Genomic DNA, 10,869 nt, shown 5'->3' on the forward strand with positions numbered 1-10,869 from the left:
TGGAAGCTAAACGTTTAATTAAAGTCTTCTGTGTTGACCCTAGCTATACCTGGTACAGAGCTATGCTTAGCTTGAATGTCAAGGATGTCAAATCTTGCTGCTCTGGCCTGGCATTTTCCTCTCTCAGGTTGTATGAGCTCCCCAGGCCTCCGTTCCCTCAGCGTGGAATAAAAGCATTGGACCAGATCACCTTAAAAGCTATTCAGCATCAACACTTACATTTCAAAACCCTTCCGCTTAGCCAGCCTCACTAACCATCTCTCTCTCTCTCTCTCTCTCTCTCTCTCTCTCTCTCTCCCTCTCTCTCTCTCTCTCTCCCTCTCTCTCTCCACAATCTAAATATTTGACTTGTAAAATGTGAACAGACTTCATTTACTAAAAGCCTCTAATCAAAACCAAAACCTTTTACTTAAACAATTAGAAAACAATTAGCTAGGGGAATAAAAACAATTTTAATTTGCTAAATGGTCTTCCTCCCTCCTAATAGATATGGACAAGACCCTAACTAATGCTTCTGACCACATGGAAAGCACCCAGCCATCTCTAAGTCTGTAGAAGGAGGTGCGGGTTGGCTCGATTTCCTATCAGGAAAAGTGAAAGGCGCTCACATTAACCTCAGGCTAGCACAGTGATTCATGTTTAAACATGTGCCTACGGTTAGCACTGTTAGTGCTTTTTGTGCATTGATCTGTCCTCAAGCTGGAGCACAGAGGGATCTCACACTAGCCCAGCACCCTACATACTTCGTTCTCCGACATTGTGCAATGGCTGGGGACTAATGACCCTCTCCTGAGACATGATCTCCCTGAAGGCACTTTTGAGCCTGCTTGAGATGAACAACTGGAGTGCTCTTTTAATTAATGAAATGTGAGTGCAGTTAGCCCAAGTTCTAGTAGATTCTACCAGGGAAAAAAATGTCTTTATTTTGCAAGACACTCAAAGAGATCAATAAAGAAACCTTGGGTTTTCAACAGTACCCAATAGCAACATGGACTACATTTAATAGACTGCCTTTATTTGGTGGGAAGTAAATCTTTTAGTTCAGTGCACAGAGGAGTGATCTCCATTTGCAATCTTCTCATACAGTATTTTTATTTTTTAGCTTTTTTAGTTTTTTTAGCTTTTTTAAATTTTCTTCTTAGCCTCTGACATCCACATATTTTATTCTCTGGCAGATTATTTCATCCCTCTAAATCATAGTTTTCTGTTTATAAAGCAAAACAAAGATCTGAGCCATTTTAATATTGGAAATTATTCGCACTTGCCTTTCTTTATCCTCTCAAAACAGGCTTCCTCTCATCTGAAGTCACCTCTCTGAGCTCCAGATAGTTTGCCTCCTTCTGAAATGAGGATGGATTCAAGCACTTGTAACTAAGTGAATTCATATGTAAACATTGACCACTGAGATCTCAGATTCGTCTACTGGAACTACATCAGTGTAGTGCCATATGAAATAGTTTGAACAACAGAATTATGTTATCACAGTCCTGAGGGTTAAAGGTCTAAGGTCAAGGTGTTGGCCAGAGTACTTTCTTCTGAGGACTCTCCTCAGCATGAGATGGCTACCGCCTCATGAGCCTGACATTGCTGTTCTTCAATCTGTGCTCTGTGTGTCCCGAATATTCCTCATTAGCACATCAGCTATATCGGATTCCAGACATTCATTCAGTCCTCATCTACCCTTAATGGTTTCTATGAAGTTCTGTCTCTGAAGAGCCACAATATTGAAGTTCTGACAGGTAGGATTTCCACAAAGAAGTTTGGGGAAGTCTACCTGCAGTTAACTTTCCTTTTATTTTTCTGTCCTTTACAGATTCTCTTGTATTTCCGTCCCCTCTTCCTGTCACCTCACTCCATGTCAGTCTAAGTGGGGTGAAGAGGTCCAGTAGGACCCAGACCTCCTGGATCTTAATGGTCTGACTCTGAAGCTCTAGAGACCATTTCTTGGCCATGAAATGTCAACTAAGACAATCATTCCCGTACTACAGAATTCTTGGGAGAGTCTCAGGGCTTCATTCAGATGAAGAGAAACAGAGTAAGGTTCAGTAAATGTTGGCTCTTAGCATTCCGTTTGTCTGGACATAAGGGTCCAACTTGCCCAGAAGAGATTTGTGACAGATTCTGGTTGAAGGAGCCTAACATGGGACAAGAAGAACATTCTGAGGAGGGCAGAGATCCAAATACTAGTGTTAAAATATGTCTCTCAGCAGTATGGAAGCCCATGGAGAGAGATGGTCAGTAAGGACAAAGTGGCTTTAGATGACTTTCTGGATAGAAACCCATCATTTAGGGTAGAAAATAGAAATCTTTCTTCACAGCTTCTGCATATGTCAAGAATCAAATCTTTTTAGGGAGCCCACAAGTAATCTAACCACTTTGATGCTCAGAAGAGTGAAGATGAAGGACACTAAGAACTGGGTGCAGACATCACCTTTCTCCAGGGACTCCAGACCTATGGCTTGTACTGGGGAACTAATGCCATCAGACAGATGAAAGTTATAAGTACATAGACCATTTAAAAAAAGGACCATAAAGAGAGCTTCCTCTGACTAGGAAGAAGGCATTTTACACCAAGAGGAAGCTCTCCATTATTCAGGACAGAGGTATTAGCTGGTGAAATTTGGGTGGTAAAATGCTGTGACCATAAATATAATGGGAAGTTAGTAGTACTCAAATTTAGGTAACACTTAGGAGTAAAGAGTTGACTGGTCCCTGAACTAGATGCACATTTGCACCAGACAAGAAACTCCACCTCTGAACAGCAACAGTTGTCTTTCTTGAACAAATAGCAAAATGATGGACACATTATGAGTCTAAGTAGGGAACAGGGCTTTACAATTATAGCCCACTCAGCTTGCTCTGCCCTAACTAAGCATGAGTAGTGTAGAGTCTAGATATAAAAAGGTCCCCCAAACTCGGGTGTTAAAGTCTTGGTCCATAGCACTATTAAGGGATAGTTGAATCATGAAGATGTTAACTTCATCAAAAGATTAACCTATAGATAAAAACCATGTGCTTACAAGTAGCATTATACAGACTGAGCAGGTTATATCTATGTATTTAAGGATAGATAGATAGTTAGATAGATAGATAGATGAGGGATATGTATATATAGTCTCTCTATATATATAACAACATTTGAAAAGGAGATCATGGATTTACAAGAGATCAAGGAGGTTATATAGAAGGGAAGGGAACAGGTACATGATGTAATTATAATCTCAAAAATTTTAAATCTATTGATGATGTTATAGTTCAATGGGATGCTAGGAAATAGGGTCTGGATGGAGAATGGAGGTGTCAGGGGCACTGAAGATACATCTTTGAAGGGCACATCTTTCCCTCCCTCTTGTTGCTTTCTCTTACTGCTTCCTGAACTCCATCTGGTACAGCCTTGCTCTAAAGCACTCTTCGACCATACGTTCTAGGTTGTCACAGGCTAACAGCAGCAGAGCCAAATGACCATGGACTAAACCATTTGAAAACCATAAGCCAAAATAAAGTTTGTCACAGTGATGAAAACTAACAGAACAGGAACAACCAACCTGAGTGGGCGGCTGTTGTGGTTTGCCTTGGGGTTTTCTCTGAATTTGTTAAATAAAGGCAAGAGCGTGAGATTTGGGCAGAGGTAGGAGTTGGGAGTGAGAGGGGGATTAGATTCAGAGGTTAGGTTGACAGTTGACAGTTGGAGACAGTTGAGCGAGTGGAACCTGAGGAGGGGGGGGAGGAATGACAGATGAGGGAGGTCGGGGTTAGAGAAGGAGCCAGGAGGGAGAAGAGAGGGAGTTGGAGAGACGAGGGGGAACTGAGAGGAGATAGAGGTACCAGGGGGGAGAAGAAGCTGGAGACTTGGTAAATAAAAGGTGCAGGGATGAGTAATTTGGGAACTGGGATTAGGACAGTGTAATGTGGATCTGCCAAATCTAGACGCTGGATTGCTTTAATGCTAAATGAGTGTTTTTTTTAAGAAAGAGTCTCATTTAAGTAAGTGTGGCTGGGCTGAGTTTATGCCAAGATATCCAGCAGATATCTGGGGCACTGAGGTGTGGAACCCTAGCAGGGTAAAAACACCAGTTGTATGCTCTTTTGTGTAAGAGTCTCAGTATAAGAAAGTGTGTGGCTGGGTTGTGTTTCTGCCAAGATATCCAGAAGATATCTGGGGAAGCGAGGTGTGGAACCCTAGCAGGGAAAAACACCCTGAGGGAAAACATTCCACCCCCGGTTTTCGTTTATACATTTTTACTTTTACTTTATTTTTATTTATTTACGACAACAGGCGGCGGCCACTGAGAGTAGGCCACTCACATCTGTTCTAGAGCTGAGGAGATACAAATATCCCCATGGGCTGGCAACCTGAAGATGAAGAGCTAAACTGAGCACCTCTGGTCCTGACTCTCAGTCTATGAAGTCAGAGGAAGAAGCACAGTTGGAGTGCTACATGGAGCCTTCTTCACACAAAAGGGAGGAAGTGAGGCATCTCACCCCTTACCAGGCCTCACCTGGGATAACATGCTAGAATACTTGTATGCATGAGTATATGCATGTCAAGAGTAGACCTGAGCAGATTTAGGGTCTAAGAAAATGATGGGGGATTAACCAACAGACTTTGCATTTAGGCTGCATAAATGTCTCTGCCCCATCTGAATGTCTCAAGGTTCAGCCCAGACTCAGTATCTGCTGGTCGTTGTAAGAATGTAGGTCTCAATACCAGCCAAGCTTCTGAATTGTGACTATTTTTGGAATGTGAGACCTGATTGATACAATAAATACTGACATAGGGCTGGAGATCCAGCAGGGCACTAGCCTAGCATGTACAAGGTCCTATCTTGATCTCCAGCATCTTAGCAAACAACTAATGAGACAGAATTTCACATTTAAACATAGCGTCAACATCCCAGAGCTCACCCGAGGGTCAACAACTGTGCCCTATTGCCTAATAACCAAGTGGAGGCCTACGAAAGAATGTATCTCAAAGACAGTGGACACCCCAGCACCAGACCTTTGCTCCTTCAGTTAAGGGCAGAGGAAAAACGGAGGTCCCTGGACAATAAGAAGGAGTCCAGAAGGGCTTGGGACAGGAAGCAGGGGCTTAGAGGACTGTAAAGCACAGAGGATCTGAAAGACAGCTTCTTAGCCCCAAACAGAATTATGGGCTCTTATTCATACACACAGGGAGATAAAGGGTTCTCATTGCTTGCCAGTATCTGCCTGCATCCCCCAAACTCACACCCTCCATTGTCCTTAGCCATTCAGATACTTTAAGGCAGGGCAGCTGAGGAGCTGAGTCACCAGTCTGGGAGGACATCCTTCCCCTTCCTTCCTTACTTCTCCTTTGCTCTCCTCCCTCACTAATTGTTTCCAGGGCCAACGCTGGGGGCAGAGTTGTCCAAAGGCCTGCTCTGTTCTCCACCCTGCTCCCAACCCCCTCTTGAGCTGGAACTAGCTCCTCACAGCCCTTCTAAAAGGGCCTTTCATCCCCTCCTTATCCACCACCAAAACCTCAGAAGGAAACCGACTTCAAAGTACTAGGGCCCAGTTTGGTTGCCAGTATGTGGCAGGTCTCTCACCAGTGGGAGCAAGAAGGAAATGCAGGCCCACCATCACCGGGGCTCCTCCTTCTCTGCTCCTGCCCATGGAGTTGTCATCTGCTCATAGTCACACTGTGAGCTTCCCTTTTTGGATCCTTCCATTCTTGCTTCTGCTAGAGAAACAAAGGCTTCAAAGGAAGGCTCCCCTACAGCTCTGACACACCCTCCAGCTCTGTGGAGGGTCCCCTTTGAGCAGCACAAGCAGCAAGGCTGACTTGAGCTTCCTGTGGGTCTAAAGACCAAGAAGTAAGTCCCTGGCACAGCTCCTGTATTTTTCTGTCTTCCCTGCCCCTCCTGAGTAGAGCCCTGTTTCTGAAAACATACATACCTAAGGAGGGTCTCTTCCACAGGCCAGATGCCAAAGTGACACCTGAGTGAATGAAATGAAGACATGGCCATCGGTTGAGGGGAAGATTTTCATTGCAAATATGAAAGACAGTGCAGCTAGAGGCATCAAGAAGAGAAAGTAGTGGACTGATCGTGACCAGTAGGCTGACCTGGACCATGGAGGGTGGGGTTGAGAGGGGAAGAAAAGAGAGAGGGACCAAGAAACCAAGAGCATGTGTGGCTGAAATGGCAGGGTAATACAGGAATGAAAAGCTGGGGGAAGGACAGCCCATGGACCATACATATTTAGAATAGGGGATGGGGCAAGAAGAGCTGAGGGGAGCCACTGGTATTCAGTGAGCCAGAGGCCTGTCAGCACTGTGGTATGTTAATAGTCACCACAGTTAGACGGCCATTTTCCTGAGTTTCTCTTAGACATGGCACAAAGGTCATGTTGTTTTTGTTTGTTTGATTGATTGATTCAATCTGTTCTATACATTGAAATTGAGATGATTTTGAGTTTATAGATGTCAAAAGAGCTATAGGGTGGTCCTTAAGTCCCTTCAGTATTACACACTGAATATCAGCCAAGTTTTCTTCCTTTCATTATCTTCTCATTTTCTTAAGTGAGAGATTCTGCAGAATTGGTGGACAGAAGCATGCCCTTAGCCTGCCTAGACCAAGTACGAATGAAAAGCAATGTGGCACTTCAAGCATAGGCATGTAAGCTGTTGCCGAACTGTGGCAAATTGGTTGGCTTTTTGAGCAATGAATTTCTGATCCATTTGGATCCATTCTTTGCAACATTGGTAACCTGAGGCCAGAAAGTGATCTGTCATTAGGAGTAACTGACCATTCATTTCATGAGCCAACCAGGGGGGACTAAAGACAAATCTTACCTTATTTGTTATTCCTGGGTTTTTTGTTTGATCCGTTTTTTGTTTTGTTTTGTTTTGTTTTGTTTTGTTTTCCTGGCCTAAATCTAGTTGCTACAGTATGTACTTGGGGAAAAATCTGGTAAACTTGAAGAAAATGGTGTGGCCCTTCCTTAACTCTCAACTTACTTCCTACGAGCCGGGCCATCTTGTCAATGTTGAGCTTAGTTACCTAACATGCCATTAACCCTACCATGCCATTAGCTACCCTACCATGCCTAGCAGACTTCTTGAACAAGGCCATGTTGTGGACAACTTTGCACACATCATGCCATCTCTCCAACCTCAAGTGCCTTGTCCAAGGAAATTACCCAAGTCCAATGACGCCAATCAAGCCTGACCACTTCCACGTGTGCCGTGTGCCCATTTCCTTACCAAATAGGCAAGGTTGTTACCTTCTAAAACAGAGAAAGCAAATCTGGTGTTTAGCAAGGGTTATACATTTTTAAGGTCCTCTTGGATGGGTCACTGTGAAGTGACAGTGGGCAGTTCTGCACCTGGCAGAACTGGTTCTGTCTTGCCCACATCTCACCTCTTGTCTTTGCTAAGGGAAGCCACCATCTGATTGCTGGGCTTGGCAATGACTTCCTGGATGAGAGCAGCATTGTGCCATCAGCCCCTGCCACCTCTCCTTTTTGTCCCTCGGTGCTGGTGCACACTGAAGTTCCTTGGGGACAGTCAGTGCCCAGATCCTACCTCCCCTTAGGGGATCAGAATCGAGAGCTGGACATAGGTATTTTAATTTTTTCCCTTTATTTTTTGTTTTATGTGTATGGGTGTTTTATCTCACGTACATATGTCTGAATACCAAACATGTGTCTGGTGCCCACTGAGATGGGAAGAGAGTGTCGGATCCTCTGGGTCTGGGTTACAGATAGTAAAAGTTGCCATGTGGGTGTTGAGATATGAACTCTCAGGACCTCAGGAAGATCAGTCAGTGAGCCTAATTGTTGAGCGATCTCTCCAGCCCGATGTAAGTATCTTCTAGAAAGCTCCCCTGCATGAATGGGTGGCGGCCTCAACTCTGAGTGTGGCGATGAGGAGAGCAGTCTCCAGACTGAGCTCATGAGCTAGACAATGAGAAGGTTACATCAGCGCTTCTTGTTCCTGTTTACTCCTCTGGCGCCCGGCTAGTAATGAGAACAGCGCCTTCCAACATTTTTCATGCCACGACACACGAAGAAGGTGAAAATACTTGTAGAGCTTCCAAGGAAAACAAATGAGGAAAGGTGACCTTCTGAGGTTCGTCACCCATCTCAAGAGCAGAACCAATCCATGCATGCTTAACATTGCGTTCACGGCCTGCTGGTTGAGGGTTTAGCAAAAAGAGCAAGCTGGGAAATTTGTGTCTCATGGCAACCCAGAGCTAACGAAGTCCTTAGGAAATAGTACGCTTCCGTCTTCTCATTGCACAGAAGAAAACTAAGGCTAGGCAGGTGGAGTAGCTCACTCAGAAGGCCAGAGATTGGTATCAGGCGTTGCCTTCAGTCATAATCAAATGCAAGGTCAAGAGGCTGCCAGCCTTCCTTATGATCGCAGGCAACCGTGAGAGAGAACACTCCCATCCCTGTCAGAGAACTTGCTTCCACCTCCAAGGATGACACATTGATTCATTGGCACCACACTCTTGTAGCCCAGGAGGCTGGCCAAAAGACAGCTGTCTTGGAGCCCGGGGCATCTGTGGGGAGTGACAGCAAGCAAGTTTCTTTCTTCCTTTTCAATCTGGAAAGCTGCAGTGAATGAGTGTGTGCAGAATTAAAGCCAGGATACGGTGACAGAGGTATCGTCAGAGCGCCATTCAAGACAGACAAGCCAAGCACTCAGCATGTTGAAGTCGTCTGTGTGGCTGGAGGATCGTTTTCCCCCCTTTCCATTTATTTCAGTTGTGGAATGGCTAAGGTTGGGGGAGAGCCGTTTGGGTCCTGACACTTAAGCTGCTTCTGCATCACTGATGGATAACAGAGCCTTCGTGCTGGAAATGCTGGCTGGCTGTTTGTATGCAACCCAGCCACCACCACCACCCCCACATCCATCCCCAATTCTGTTTCCCCCATGCAGCATGGAGATGAAAAACCAGAATATAAAATATGAAATCGGCTGATGACAAAGAGAGGCCAGGAAGCCACCGGTTACATGGGTTCGGAAGTAGCAGCCAGGTGCACTCTCTCCAGTATGGCTGCAGACTGTCTTTGAAACAGATGTCGTCTGCCTTCCCCCCACCCCTTTGCGCCATTCTCTTTGCATAGAGGAGGCGCGGAGTTCCAGAATGGGAGACAATAGGCATTAATATCCATTGGAATGACAGCTGCTTATGACTAGCTTTGCTCAGGACACGTGTCCCCCAAGCAAAGTGATTAGCGCTCCAGCAGAATACGGTATCTGTGGGTAATCAAAAGCGAATGGCGGATCGTTTGGACTAATGGAAAGCAGGGTTCACATCAACCTTTCTGGAAGTTACCGCCAAGAATAAATATTAAAGTTAGTTCATGGCAGTAGCCTCCCTCCCACTCACAATGTGGTGGATTTGTTTAGTGTATCCTGGGAAAACGTACCTGCCTTGCCAGGGTGTTATGAGGATTAATTAATGTTTGTAAAGTGCTTGGAATTCCACTGAAGAAATGTACCTTGTCGATGCAAATTATTATCATTATATAGTGCCTTTCATCCCAGAATCTCAAAGTGCTTCCCCAACAATTAATTAAGCCTCACTACACCCCTGTGAGAGAGCTAAGCATCATTCTGCCCTCACTAATACGGGCAGCATCTGCACCTGAGTCACAGAATCTAATGTTCAAGTCACTCTCCAGGAGGGAGTGAGAGTCCATTAACAACCATCCCTAAGTGCTTCATAATGCATAGTCACTAACAACGCAAGGCAAATCACTATAGGCTGAGACCTATGGCTGTAAGGACTTGTTTAATTTCGTTCAGTCTTTAATTGTCTGGGCTGCTTGTTTTCTTTTTCTCCCTCCCCTGTAAATAAGGTGCTTGTCGGATGAGAGCCCAATTAGTAGCTATAACCAGTTATATTGTACTAATGACACCTTCTAATCCCCATTCCTTAGCATCTGAAGCTTCAGGTATACATTTCACCCTTCCCTCACTGTCCATCCCCACCCCTCCAAAGGAGTTAACTTACCTTTACCATTTACAGAAAATTTTAATGGCCTTGTGAACGGAATGAACATTTGGATGTGTGTTAGCAATCTGGGAGCCGCACGCCTGCCTCACATGTGAGCATCTCAAGTATGTAATTCTTTTTCCAAGGCAAGTGCAGTAATTCATAAACACAAATCCCTTGTATTGGCTCCTCTAGAAGGAGGCTAGAAGTCAAGTGAGCATGTGTAGCACGCATTCCAGGGTGCAGTATGTGCTGGAGACGAATCCGCTGCACAGTCTCCCAGATACGTTTTGAAACAGAAACTTTTGGCATCATTTCTGGACAGGAGATTCCAGGGTAGAATTTGCTTTAGGGGGCCACCAAGCTAGTCGTAAAAACTTGGGCGGAAAATCACGACTTAGCTCTAATGCTACCTGAGTGGTGGGGTCATCAGAGTCATCTCCTGAGCTCCCAGAAGCTCCCACCTTCCCCCTGGGCAGATCTGCACAGAAGTTCTGGGTTCCCAGTGGAGTGGACCATTTCTCACTCATGGTTCCTAGAAATCACTGACCTCCTTGAAGTCCCATTTCCTCCCTTATAAAGTGGGAGCAATGGCAGGGCCCCCGTATACGTCCCGTCCCTTGTTGCCGTGTAAATGGAACATAATAATTTTTACATGGGAGCACTTCGTAAACCATGAAAGCTATAGTGGTGTATGGCTGAGGATAGCAGGAGTCGTGACACCATGAGAATCCCTCAGTCATAAGAAGACAAACTTGATCGTGGTCGTAACTTCCACTGCAGTAGACACCTCATCAGGTGGGCTTATGGTGGACACCGAACAACACTGAGAAGGCAAAGTAAGGGCTGAGGCTGAAAAGCTGGCTTGACAGTTGTGGTTTGGTTGGCCTCCCTTCTC

This window comes from Rattus rattus, chromosome 4 (genome assembly GCF_011064425.1).
Source record: "Rattus rattus isolate New Zealand chromosome 4, Rrattus_CSIRO_v1, whole genome shotgun sequence".
In the NCBI taxonomy this organism is placed as follows: domain Eukaryota; kingdom Metazoa; phylum Chordata; class Mammalia; order Rodentia; family Muridae; genus Rattus; species Rattus rattus.